This window comes from Pan paniscus, chromosome 7 (assembly GCF_029289425.2).
Source record: "Pan paniscus chromosome 7, NHGRI_mPanPan1-v2.0_pri, whole genome shotgun sequence".
Classification (NCBI taxonomy): Eukaryota; Metazoa; Chordata; class Mammalia; order Primates; family Hominidae; genus Pan; species Pan paniscus.
In genome coordinates this window covers 135,338,787-135,353,299 of record NC_073256.2, presented here as the reverse complement: position 1 = coordinate 135,353,299, position 14,513 = coordinate 135,338,787, and the positions used below count along the sequence as shown (strand labels likewise).

At 41.5% G+C, this 14,513-nt stretch overlaps 1 protein-coding gene across 1 annotated transcript in view; it reads left to right on the top strand.

Moving 5' to 3' along the window:
• EXT1 (exostosin glycosyltransferase 1) overlaps positions 1-14,513 on the top strand; it is a 314,469-nt gene that overhangs the window by 182,236 nt on the left and 117,720 nt on the right. The window lies entirely within an intron of this gene.

Here is a 14,513-nt window from a genome sequence, read left to right as displayed (position 1 = left end):
TCTTTTCATCTTTTTTGAGCTCATGTTAGTTTCTCTACTACCTGTGCGTTTCTTTACCTTCCTTGGAGTATTTCTTCCTTGAGCTCAGTGTTGCAGGCACTGCTTGGTCAGGCTTAGCCCATAGACAGAAAATACTTATTGAGTACTTACTGTATATATAGCACTCTTCCATGCACTGTACATGTATGAACTCACTTGCTCTTTCCAGCAACTTAGGAGATGTGTGTCTTCATTATCACCCCAACTGAAGAAACTAAGGATGAGAAAGGATTCAGACTTAATGCAAATGATCCACTGTCTGGGAAGCTATTTAATCAACCTGGCCTCAATTATTTCTGTTTTCTATTTGGTCGTGGGCTTTTGGGTTGTTTGTTTTAGTGGGCACAGAACTCAAGGTCCTTGGCTTTTTCATGCCCTTTTTCATCGGTGTCATAAGTACTTGCTCCGTAAGGAAATGATTTTTATTTTACTTTTCTCTAAAAGTAAAAAAATCCTACTCTGTAGTGTAGTGGTTTCATCTTTTTTTTTTAATATTGACTGACATGTCAAGAGACCCCACAGGCTTTGCACATACACTTTTCCAGTCATTGCTTCAGATATCACATCCAGTGGAAATTATTAGATGTGATATCTGAACCAGTTGCAAGCAAGATCTCTCAGCCTCCTTCAATTGCTATGTTCCAGGTAAATGTTATTGCTGTGATTATCATCATTGTAATTATTTTGCATTCTCTGTTTAGTATTTTTTTCAGAACAGCATTCTTTCCTTGAAAGATAAAAACTATTGAAGATTTTGAGAAAGTTTGAAGCTTGTTAAGGAAACTAGTAACTAAAAAGTTTAAGATTCTGTGCCTAGTGGGACATAATTTGTTTTATTACCTTTTGTATTTGCTCGTGCATATGTACATGCCTGCATTCAACCAAATATTTGTTACATGCCAGGCACTGTGGACAGGTGCCTACTTAAGGTAATAGGCTGGGCAGAGAGACTCCTGCCCTAGTTCATCACACTCATTCAAATAGAATTTCTAGTGGTTGAAAGAGCAATGGCCTTGGTTTTACCCTCTTTGTCAGGAACTAACTGTTCATTCTCTGGTGAGTCACCCAAATGTCCTGGCTCTTCACCTGCAAAATGAGTCCATTGGCCTAGATGTTCTCTATCAACTCCAAAGGTCTAAGATATGTATGATAAGGGGTATGCCATCCAGTGAAGATCAACAGTATCATTCACAGCAGGCCTGTTCAATAAGGAGGAAGTTGCCCTCTCAACTGGAGGCTGTACTGGACAAATAACATTCACTATTCTGCCTGCAAGGTTTCTCATTTAACCATGGGAGCTAATATGAAAGGAAGGTGTTCCTAAGCCAGTGAGGTTAAGGTTTGCAGGTTTTAGCCTGCAAGCAGGACCAACTACCAATTTACAGGATCTAGCACAAAATTAAAATGTGGACCCTTTGTTCAAAAATTGTTCAGGATTTCAAGACACAGCAGAGCATTAAACGAAGCATGGCACCCTTCTGAGAAGACAGGGCTCTAGTGTCACCGTATGGGTCACAGGCAAACAAAGTCAGCCCTACCTGTAAATGGATCTGATTAAAGGCAGAAGTATCTTTCTATTTTGTAAGCAGATTGAGTGGTATGTTACTGTCTCACAATGTGTTATTATTTTTGCTGTTATGACTAAGATTATTATTTTAAGTGACAGTACCCCTGTGGCCATCTTCTCTTTTGAGAGTCTGAATCCCTTGAGATAAGGACTACAGCTTACCTAATTTGTGATTTTCCCCTCAGCTAGACTACTGACATGATGTGTTTGTTAAATGCAGTGAATGTAATAGTCATTTATCACAAGGAGAAATTGTGATTTTTTTTTTCCCCCAGAGGGACCACTTCTTCTAGGGACATGAGTTTTAAAAATCTAGCTTAAAGAAGCCAAAATAGTACTTAATAAGGTGTTTGTGGGAACAGAGATGGGCCATTGGATGAAATGCTCTGAAATAAAACTAGGCCTATGCAGTGTAAAAAGACTAAGACAGTGAGTTTTTGCCTTTTTCTTTTTTTTTCCAAAAAACCTTTTTGATGTAACACAAGTCAGTATTTTTGTTGCTAGTTGGCACTTCATGAAAGATGATAGCCGGCTGAGGAGAGCCAAGAAAAATCAGTGAGTGGAATTGACAGACTTGCAGTGTTTGCAACTCTGCCTTTATCCTGTGTGATATTTTAAATAAATGGTTTTCTTATGAAGGGGACAGTTATTACTGTGCCTATCCCACACAGCAGAGAACCCAAAAGAGGACGACACACTGAAGGAGTCATAAATTGCACATGTAAACAGCTGGACATTTGGGTGTTGGTGAAACCTCTGAGATGAGACGGATGAAATATGTTGAGACATTCAAGGCTTTTGTTGCTAGTTTTTCTGTAGAATTTTTAGCAGACCTTTAAACCAAGAGACACTGGCAGTGCAGTTATTTTCAATAACCTGGACTCTCCAGGAAAATTTAGAAATCCATCCAAATAGAAGGTGAATAAACATGTTTATAGGCAAAGCCTTTTATATAAGCGTTTTTGTTGGGTCTGAATCTTTGATGCTGACGGAGTTGAACTGTCTGCCTTCTTGCTTTTCCTTATCCTGTTTGTCATCCTCTATGTGGCTTTGGCTTCAGTGACCCCTCTCTCCTTCCAATTTCCTAGAAGCAAATTGCCCTTATGAGCGAGTGCATTTGGGTCATTTGAATTTGCTCAGTAATTTTGGCAATTAATGACTTTTTGTGGATTCAGTTCTTGGGCACCCCCGCTGCATCCCACTTCTAGCCATGACTCCCTGCATTAGTGATTCAGCCTGAAAGAAAAAATGGCTTTTTTAAAAAGTGGGAGAAATTTATCTGAAGAGCAATCAGTTAGATGGACATGGAAGAGGCCCTCTCTGGGGTTTTACCTGGTCTGTCTTAAAAGGAACTCACCCGAGTTTTAATCCCTAGGATTATAGGCTGTAAAGCAATGGTCAGCTTAGATCCATTTCAGGGCCAATACATCTGTCTAAAATATTTTGAGTACAAGAGGAGAGGAAGGATAGAGAAGCAAAGAAGTTTATGACTCAAATGATCTAGAGAATAATATCAAAGTTCCCCATGACACTTGCATTGGGATTTTACTTTGATTATAGACTTTATGTTCTTTACGAAGATCACAATTCTTCTTAGGGCATACACATCACCATGCTAGCGGCTAGCAGATCTTAGGCCAAGTGCGGTCTCTTCTATGGACTTGATTTTAGACTAGAGGCAAATTGCTTAACCCTTTGGGTCTTGGTTTCCTTAACTTTAAAATTGAGAAGCCAAAAGAGATAACATGCGAAACGGCTATTGCAGGATATGAGGGATGAAAACAATTTCTTGTTTTTTTGTTTGTTCATTTGTTTTTGAGACAAGGTCTCCCTCTGTTGCCCAGACTGGAGTGCAGTGGCACAATCTTGGTTCACCGCAGCCTCAACCTCCTGGGCTCAAGTGATCCTCCCACCTCAGCCTCCAGAGTAGCTGGGACTATAGGTGTGTGCCACCACACATGGCTAATTTTCTTTTTTTTCTTTCTTGCTTTCTTTCTTGCTTTTTTTTTTTTTTTTTTTTTTTTTTTTGTAGAGACAGGGTATCCCTGTGTTACTTAGGCTAGTCTTGAATTCCTGGGCTCAAGTGATCCCCCTACCTTTGCTTCCCAAGGTGCTAGGATTACAGGTGTGAGCCACCACACCTGGCCAATTTCTTGTTTTTATGTCAAAACTACTTCAGTTCTCATAAACCTGGGGTCATATGGCTTCCATAACTGCAAAAGGCTTAGAAGTGCTGTGAGGTGATGGCACTCTTTCTCTGTAGGCTTTTTGAGAGCAAGATACTTTTCTCCATGTACTTCTGCTTTATCTTTGAAATATGCTGCCAAATTTCCTCCTGTAATAACCGTAAAGGTTTTTTTTTTTTTTTTTTTGAGGTGGTTGCATTGATTCACTCATTCTTCAACAATTATGTGTGTGCCAGAGACCATACTAAATGCTGTAAAAAGAGAGATGAATAAGAGAGACACAGCTCCTGTTGTCACAGATCTTAGAGTCTTTTCCTGTCATATGAGGAAAGCCATAGAATATAATCCAGGTGAGGGACAGTGACACCATATTTATGAAAGCACTTCAAATGCATTCCCATTTCCAGCCTAAAGATACCCACTTTAGAATCTGCGGGATTGGGATTGGGATAGCATTATCATGGTTTCTTTTTACCTAAAAAATTACAGTTCTATGTTTTGGAATTTTTTTTTCTCCATGGAAACATGTCACTAAATTTATAATAAAAGTCATTTTAGAGCCAAACTTAACAGAACACATACCTGTGAGTTTTAGGTTGTTAGAGAAATAGGCTGCAGGGTTTGGGGCATTGTACAGGGAGCCCATTACATATCAAAATTGTATCATTCATGTATACATTTCAAGAGGCATTTGCCTATATACGCTACTAATAACTCATCTAGAATATAAGATTCCTTTTGAACTGGCAGACTCCAATATGGGGAATAAAGTCATGCTCGTTTGCCTAATCTTTATAAAACTTGGTTAGGTTTTATGCCTTTCCAAACTATACTGGACCAGATTTCTCCTTCCTCTTGCTTTTCTGCCCTCCAGATCTGCTGTAGTGTAGAAAGCACTGTTCCTCTGAATTTCCTATTTACCTGTTTTGGCCTGTAGTGATAATTATTTTTCTCTGAAGTCGCACAATGATGTAACCAAGGAGGACAATGTGAGGTCAGTAGTATCCACATGACACAGTAATTACAGGCAACTGCTGATTGCTTTTGTACTCAGAAGGTTTGGAAAGATGTAGCATAAAGGTGTAAACAGATCATTTTCTTTTAGGTTTTGTTAGCAGTGCAATCCAAAGGGATTCCCATTCATTTAGCATTGTTCCCGTTGGCTTTTATAGCAGCCAAAAATAAAACCCCTTGAGTACTACTCTGGAGGGTAGCTGATGACATATAAAGTAAATCTCTTAATTGTATGTGAACTCTAGACCAGATTGGTCAGTTCCTTGTATATTCTAATAGTCCTGGCCCAGCACCATACATATGGTGGGCAATCAGTAAATATTTCCCTCGTACAGTGGGGACAGAGAAGGGAATTTTCCCAAATCAGGCAATTTTAGAGTTGGCCATATGAATCACCCAGTTATTTTCTTAAAATGCAGATTGTGATTCAGCATATCTAAGGAAATTCTCCGGTTCTAGCATGCTCCCACGTGATACGAATTCCTCTAATCCAAGAGTCTACTAGCCAGACAGAGCTAAGGCCAGAACACACCTATTTTAACTCTTAGTCTGGGAGTTATTCCCAGTATATCAACGATGGTGAATACATGTCTCTGTGTTTTCCTTCTCACTCTTACTAGACCCATAACACTAATTGATTGGTGAACTCATTCCCACTGAGCTAAGATGCAGCTTTGGAATTGTTCTCAATGTGGTGCTCCATGCAGCAAGTGCTGATTCAGAGAGTGTTATTCCAGTCACGCTTTGGGGATGGGTAGAAAGTTGGGTCATCTTTATACTCCGTGTTGCTTTTTTTTTTTTTTGAGACAGAGTCTCACTCTGTCACCCCAGCTGGAGTGCAGTGGCACGATCTCGGCTTACTGCCAGCTCCACCTCCCGGTTTCACACCATTCTCCTGCCTCAGCCTCCCGAGTAGCTGGGACTACAGGCGCCCGCCACCATGCCTGGCTAATTTTTTGTATTTTTTTTTTTTTTTTTAGTAGAGACGGGGTTTCACCGTGTTAGCCAGGATGGTCTCGATCTCCTGACCTCGTGATCCCCCTGCCTCGGCCTCCCAAATTGCTGGGATTACAGGTGTGAGCCACCGTGCCCGGCCGCTTCTTTAAGTCAAGTAAACATGCTGAGAATTCAAAGCCCTTTTCTTCCCCCAGTCTCCTCAAGCCACCCACACCCCCCTGCTCACTGTCCTTTTTCCTTCCTTCTTTTTGTGTTTTTGAAACAGGGTCTCTGTTGCCCAGGCTGGAGTGCAGTGGTACAATCTCAGCTCACTGCAACCTCCACCTCCCGGGTTCAAGTGATTCCCTGCCTCAGCCAGCTACTTGGGGATTACAGGGACCCACCACCACGCCCAGCTAATTTTTGTATTTTTAGTAAAGACGGGGTTTCACCATGTTGGCGAGGCTGGTCTCGAACTCCTGACCTCAAGTGATCCACCCACCTCGGCCTCCCAAAGTGCTGGGATTACAGGCACAAGCCACCATGCCTGACAGTTTTAAATTTTGGGCTAAATGACTTGTTAAATGACTTTTGCTAAATCACTTTCCTCTTGTATCCTCCTGCTTCTTATATCTATAAAATGAACTGCCCGTGGACAATTGCTCAGGATCCAGGCAGTACTAGCATTAGAAAGGGTTGCCTCTGTAGCCCATGATTAGTCCAATGTGGGCTCTTTGCAGAAAGCAATGGAAACTGGTTAACTTAACCAGAAAAAGAAGTTATTAAGGAATATTGGACAGTTCGCAGTATAGACATAATGGTTAGGACTGGGCTGGAGCTGCTGCCTGAGCCCTGTCCAGACAGCCGAGATACACTGGATGTTGGGCAGTGCTTCGGCTGGACATTGAAATGCTGCATCTGATTGGCTAATTTAGTTTCCATTTATATCCCTAACAAGGCAAGGGAAGAGAGAAGCCAGCTTCTCTCTTGTTCTCCTTCTATAATGAGAGACAAACCATGCCTCTCTCAGACACTCACAGTGGAGAATTCCTCTATCCTAAGAAAGGTGGATTGGTTACTGACTGTGACAGATGACTGTCATAACTTTTGTGTTCATGGAAACTTCTTTATAAAGTTTCTAAATGAAGCGAAAACTTGGCTACCAACCTACTCTATTAACGCAACAACTTGCCCCTCTGTTCTTTTGAGTTCTGGCTTCTGATTGTTTCTCACCACATTGTCAACTCCTTGGGAAAGTACTCTGTATGTTTTAAAGCAAATTGCCAGGGTTTTTGTTTGTTTGTTTGTTTGTTTACTTAGACCTCGGGAGATAAAATTAATCGACCTCTTTAAATACATGGAGGTGCCCCCTTTCTCGTTTTTGAAGGGAGACACTTGGGAATTTAGAAATTGGGAGTGTAAGTTCTAAGGGCTGGTGTGGTTTAGATAGCCCAGGACAGTTTCAGGAAGACCCTGGTTTCCTTTCAAGCAAAAGGGGCCACCTCTGAACCAAAGTGGATTATCTCCTGCAGCAGCAAATCCAGTTGGCAGTTGAATTCCTGCAGTTTTATGGGAATTTCAGTGAAACTTTTAAAGCTGTAATTTTTGTAACTGGAGTTAAAAAAAAAAAAAAAGAAAACAAATCTGAATAAAGCGACATAATCCATTGCAGAGTCTGTACAGTTCTATTTCTTCTATCATGAATGTTTTCCAGGCAGATGAAAAAATGTTTTGAATGTTGAATATATGCAAACATTACAATCAAGGATAATTGTGTCTATGTGCTTTGACTCTCATTTTGCTTTTCTCTTCCTTAATCTTCTCCTGTACCCTATAGGAATGTGATCATAGACATAGAAATAGAATTTGCATTTGTATAAATAATGCCCAAGCTGTTTGGAAAAAAGACTCCCTGTATTGGGCACAAGATTTAGAGATGGCATTTTCTGCCTCAAATCTCGGTTTGATTTAGATCATGGAAATAATGCCTTTTATCTGTATGGACATCAGAGTTTACTCAGCCCCTTTCCCTCTGCCCCCTTCATTTGATCTGCACTCTCTAACCTCATGAAGTTGGCTGAACTAGTGTTATTATTCTCATTTTGCCAATGAGTGAATGACACTCAGAAGAAAGCATCTAGGTTAGAGATTTCTAGGCAATGTTTCTAATGTTTCCTTCAGTAAAATTGTTGTTGCTCTATCAAGTATATGAGCTGGTTGCTGTTTTCTGTCTTTGATGAGTGACAGGATTCCCTTTTATGTGTCTCACTGGGTCTGTCTCCTAGAGGCCTCATGAGACTTAATGAGTAGTATCTGTAAGGTGCTTGAGGATCCCCAGATAAAAGGAGCACCTGTTAGCATTTATGATGGAAGTAGCAGGGCCTCTTGAAAAGCTGTGCCCTTGTTGTTAATAATGCTGGCTAGAGGAGTTGCAGGCGGGGCTTTGCCCAAAGCCTTTATTAGTCATTACTCTCAGGAAATGCAGCCTCACCAGGATGTTACTTTGTAAGCTGTAATGCATTTTTGAAACAGAGAAAGGAAAATAAAAACCACCTTTTCGATGCAAAACATTAAAGGATGACCTGTGATGGTGTATTTTACAAATTCGAAGATACTAACTTGTTCCAAATGTACATCCTGTATGTTTAGGGAGGGATGAGGGGAGTCTTGTAAATCCACGCTGGTGGTGGAGTCCTGCTTGATGATGTGTTGGAGGAGCAAACTGGTGGCACCCAAGGCTCTGTTCTGAAGCAGCCACTCCTGTTATCCCAGCACGATTGTGGCTAAGTTATCTTCACAGGGGTGGTCAACTTCCACCCAGCACGATTGTGGCTAAGTTATCTTCACAGGGGTGGTCAGCTTCCTCCTCCCTAAAGTAATCCTGAAGATGATAATGCTGACCTACTTCTCCAGGAATTTGGAAAGAGTAACTAATGAGCGACTGTAAGGCGTATTGGTCGTATAAAGGCGTGCTGTAAACACTGATTGCAATAACTAGTAAGAAAGCAGCAGTCCCTCTTCCTTCCCAGGAGAGTTTGCATGATGATTATTTTCTGTGGTGTTTGCTTTGTTAAATGAAAATGTTGCCCGTGCTTAGGAGATAATGCAGGGAAAGAACACAGGAGGGATTTAGGAATGTTTTACTTATTGGTAAGTGATTTTACTGTTGAAGTCACACTACAGATACTGTTAAAAAATTTAAAAATTGGGCCAGGCGTGGTGGCTCATGCCCGTAATCCCAGCACTTGGAGGCCGAGGTGGGTGGATCACCTGAGTTCAGGAGTTCGAGACCAGCCTGGCCAATATGGTGAAACCCTGTCTCTACTAAAAATACAAAAATCAGCTGGTGTGGTGCCATATACCTGTAATCCCAGCTACTCGGGAGGCTGAGGCAAGAGAATCGCCTGAACCTGGGAGGTGGAGGTTGCAGTGAGCCGAGATCGCGCCACTGCATTCCAGCATGGGTGACAGATCGAGACTCTGTCTCAAAAAAATAAAATAAAATAAAATAAAATAAAATAAAAATTGAGTTTTCCCATTTCTGTTGCCTCTCTTTCTTCTCTCTTTAACCTCAAACCCCTGTTCCTTCTCATCAGCTCCACCATATCAACTATCAACATGATGTGGCCTGCTCTTGCTTCCAGTTAAACCCGAGAAAAAGAAATCAGGATTTAAAACTCAAGAATTCTTAACACGTAGTAAATACATAAAATCTACATTCACTGTTTGTAATATATTATCTGACCTTCTAAATAAAATATAGTTGATTGATTTCATATAATTTGGAATTGAAACCAGGAATATTTATTTAATGGTTAGCTCTTGGTCAGGTGTGGTAGCTCATGGCTTTAATTGCAGCACTTTGGGAGGCTGAAGTGGAAGGATCACTTGAACCCAGGAGTTAAGACCAGCTTGGACAACATGGCAAGATCCCATCTCTACAGAAATTTTAAAAATTAGCCAAATATAGTAGCACGTGCCTGCGGTCCCAGCTACTTGGGAGGGTGAGGCGGGATGATTGCTTGAGCCCAGGAGTTTGAAGCTGCAGTTAGCCGTGTTTGCACCTCTGCACTCCATCCTCAGCAACTGAGCAAAACCTTGTCTCAAAAAAAAAAAAAAAAAGTTTTAACTCAGATTTTGGCCAAGCGTGGTGGCTCATGGTTGTAATTCCTGCATTTTGGGAGGTCAAGGTGGGAGGACTGCTTGAGCCTGGGAGTTTGAGACCAGCCTGGGCAACACGGGGAGACCCCATCTCTACCAAAAACAACAACAAAAATAGCCTGGTGTGGTGGTGCAATGCCTGTAGTGCCAGCTGTTCTGGAGGCTGAGGTGGGAGGATCACTTGAGCCCAGGAGTTCGAGGCTGCAGTGGGATGTGATCACACCACCACTCCAGCCTGGGTGACAAAATGACACCTTGTCTCCAAAAAAAAACCACCACAGATGTCTTCTTAATTAATTTTCACTTTAATGAGCATGAAAGTTAAGAAGAGTTCTCCTATTTTATTATTTTTTCTGTAAAGTTGAATTGTTTTTTTCTCCAAGGATGTGTGAGGCTAAAACAAAGGTCTCCACAGGAGAGGTAAGCTGTATTGAATTCTGCTAACAGTAGATTTTTTTTTGCCTCAGGAATATTAGAGGGTTCACTTAGGGGAACTGATCCATGGATATTTCTCATATTCTCCTCCAACAGTGTGACTAACACATCATGTCAGTGGATATTCTCATATGTAATAAGACACCCGCAAAATAGTGCCTTAAAACAACTTTTATAGTTCCTCGAGATCCAGTGCCTTGACTGGGTTGTTCTTCCATTCCATGTGGCATCTGCTGGGGTCACTCCTGTGGCTGCATTCGGCTGGTAGCTCAGTGGGACACTCAGTTCGCCTCCACGCAGCCTCTCAACGCCAGCTCTGGACTTCCTTACAGTGTGGCAGCTGGGTCCCAAGAGGCAGATTCCTAAAGAGCAAAAGCAGAAGTTTCAGGCCACTTATGGGCCACACTGAAAACAGACACAGTGTCACCTCTGCAGCATTCTGCTGGTCAGAGCAAAACACAAAGCCAGCCTAGATTCAAGAGGAGGGGAAATAGACTTACTTCTGGAAGGAAGAAGCAGCAAATGCAATCAGGGAAGGGAGGAATTGATGAGGCCATCTTGGGAGACTAGCACATTCATGATATCTGTGCAGCATGGTTGTTACTGTCTACATTGAGCCTTATTTCCAACTAAAGGTGATCTGTGGAGCTCCTTTGGGGCAGAATCTATAATATTCCTAATGATACTCACAGGACCTGGCACTGTGTTGGGTGCAGCGCAGAAGCTCACTATTGTTGAATGAAAGAACATGCTGTGAAATTCTAGAAAGTTGAATGTAATAGAAATCCTATGAAGTAACATTGCTGGGAAATAGGAAATACCAACTTCACATTCAGTGTAGTGATGTCTCTTTTGTTACAGCATCTCGTGCTGTTTAAAGCTGCATTACGGGAGGCTTTGAAGCTCAGCAAGGAAGTCATTTGGCAGATAGCTGTGCTAAATGGAGGCTTATCCCTGGAAAAGGCACAGGACTCCCCACATTAGTGTTCATTATGTCAGGATCCTTGCTGTCAGGTGCCTAACAGTGTGCTGACCAAGTTTTGGTTGTCTGTGTATTTCTGGAACATAACACCTACCACCCAAGGCACATGTTAGGCATTCAGTGAATGCCAGGTTAGTGAGTGGTGGTCAGCAGTGCCTGAATGAGTGACAAGCAGAAAAGGAATATAGGTCCTGTGGACTAACAGCGCCACCCACCAGCTACCTCTGGGATGGAACCTGTGGTTGCTTGTCCAGGCACACCTTCATCTGCTGTTCTGTCTTCTCTACAGCGGAGACCATTCTACTGACAGACAGAAAAGGCAGTGGTACCATACGCACATCAGAAAGTGTGAGTGTGCTGATCATACTAGGTCCAGCCAGAACTTTGCATCTTTGAGGTGAAACCATTAGCTTAGCTAAATGAATATTGCACCTCAAAAATGCTGGTGAGAATTTTACGAAAGCATATTATCAATGAAAATATTAAAGGAGCAGACGTGTTAGGATGTGTTAGGATGAAGGTTCTTTATTTTTATTTTTTGAGGTGGCATCTCACTCTGTCGCCCAGGCTGGAGTGCAGTGGCACAATCTCAGCTCACTGCAACCTCCACCTCCTGGGCTCAAGTGATTCTCCTGCCTCAGCCTCCCAAGTAGCTGGGATTACAGGCATGCACCACTACGCCTGGCTATTTTTGGTAGAGATGGGATTAAGCCATGTCCGCCAAGCTAGTCTCTAACTTCTGACCTCAAATGATCCGCCCGCCTCGGCCTCCCAGAGTGCCGAGATTATAGGTGTGAGCCACAGCGCCCAGCCAGGATGAAGGTTTTTAAAAAAGTCTGTAGTTGTAAGAAGCTATTTATGAAAAGATCTTTACATTGTGGTAGCTTATGAAAATCCTTTTTCTCATCTCCTTTAATTTTCTTTCTATCGGTATTATTACTGATATTACAATTTTGGTAAGATCTAGAGAGAAAAATTGATTGTGATAGGCTGTCTTCAATTACCTGTATGTTTCTTCTTATCTATTACCTTCTGAAGTAGCTTTTTCTTAAACAGTATTGTTAAACTTTATTTTTTATTTTATTATTATTACTTTTTGAGACAGAGTCTCACTCCATCCCCCAGGCTGGAGTGCTGTGGTGCTATCTTGGCTTAAGGCAACCTCTGCCTTCTGGATTCAAGTGATTCTCGTGCCTCAGTCTCCCGAGTAGCTGGGATTACAGGCCACCACACCCAGCTAATTTTAGTATTTTTAGTAGAGACGGGGTTTCACCATGTTGGCCAGACTAGTCTCAAACTCCTCACCTCAAGTGATCCTCCTGCCTCGGTGTCCCAAAGTGCTGGGATTACAGGTGTGAGTCACTGCACCCATCCTTAAACAGTATTGTTAAACTTTAAACTGAAATCTGAACTCTTTGTTAAACTGCCTTTTCCAACTTTAATTCCCAGTCATTTTTTAATGCCTTCTATTATTCTTTTTCATTACGTATATGTTGCTATTCTCAAACTCAGTTGCAGAACAAGTACAGGCCTATATCCTGAGAACTATAAATCTCTTGAAGACAGAGGAGGCCTTGCTGGGTTTTCTGGGTAATGGATGTGACTGTGTGGGTGCGCACACCTGTGTGTGTCTGCGCTGGTGCTCTGGGCCCTGGAGACTGGTATCAGAATTACTCTGACCTAAAAATGCACTCTAGATTTTAACACACCTCTGGTAGAAGAGAGGAGGAAACATTTACAGCATGGAATTATCGGTCCCATTACCACCCAGGTGTCAAGGAAATGAAACTTTTCTATTACAAGATTGCAGTAAATCACACAAGAGGATGACAGCTTCATTAACATGGGTAAAGTTACTGTAATTTATGTATAAATAACTTTTCTGTGTCAAGATATAGTATCATTCAGTCCCAACAGAATAGCATTTTTTCTATAAAAGAAGTGAAATGCCAAAAAAAGCAGTTTCTATCAAAGAAATCCACAAAAGACAACGGTTTCCTGTGATAAAACTGACTTTGACAGAGCCCACAGCACCTCTGCTTTATAGTTTTAAGTTTTTACATTCAGCCAAAACAGAATATTTCAGACTTTATCACAAAGAGTGACTTCTGTTTTGTTTTGTTTTGTTTTGTTTTGTTTTGTTTTGTTTTGTTTGAGACAGAGTCTCGCTCTGTCACCCACGCTGGAATGAAGTGGCATGATCTTGGCTCACTGTAACCTCCACCTCTTGGGTTTAAGAGAGTCTCATGCCTCAGCCTCCTGACTAGCTGGGACCACAGGCATGCGCCACCATGCCCGGCTAACTTTCTGTATTTTTAGCAGAGACAGGGTTTTGCCATGTTGGTTGGGCTGGTCTCGAACTCCTCACCTCAGGTGATCTGTCTGCCTTGGTCTCCCAAAGTGCTGGGATTACAGGCATAAGCCACCATGTCTGACCTCAAATAGTGATTTGATATATTGTTTGTTATTTCGTTGTTGAAATAAATATTTTGATTTTTTTATAAGAATGAAAAATTTGAAATAACTTAAATTTCTATCAGTAGGAGATTGATTAAAAGCATTATGGTACATCCAGTTGGTAGAATATTAGGCAGGATTTTAGAAGAATGAGGGAGATCTAAATGAATGCCTATTCAGGTATATATATATGGTTATATCTATTAAGCAAAAAACAAAAATTTGAACATTCTATGCAGAGTTATTCCACTCAAACAATATCAGCAGAAGAAGACTGATCAACTTGTAATAATTAGTCAGCATAATAAAACCATATTGAAATAGTTTCTTAGTGGAATATCAGGGGAACCCGCCCCCAATATTTCAATGTAGATTCTTTCTATCTTCCAAAAGTGTTGGCCGGCTGAGAAATAAAGAGAAAGAGTACAAAGAGAGGAATTTTACAGCTGGGCTGCTGGGGGTGACATCACATATTGGTAGGACCGTGATGCCCACCTGAGCCTCAAACCAGCAAGTTTTTTATTAAGGGTTTCAAAAGGGGAGAGGGTGTAAGAACAGGGACTAGGTACAAAGATCACATGCTTCAAAGGGCAAAAAGCAGAACTACTAATAAGGATCTAACAAAGATCACATGCTTCTGAGGGAACAGGACAAAGGGCAAAAGCAGAACTACTGAGCACAAGGCAAAGGGCAAAAGCAGAACTACTGATAAGGGTCTGTGTTCAGCGGTGCACGT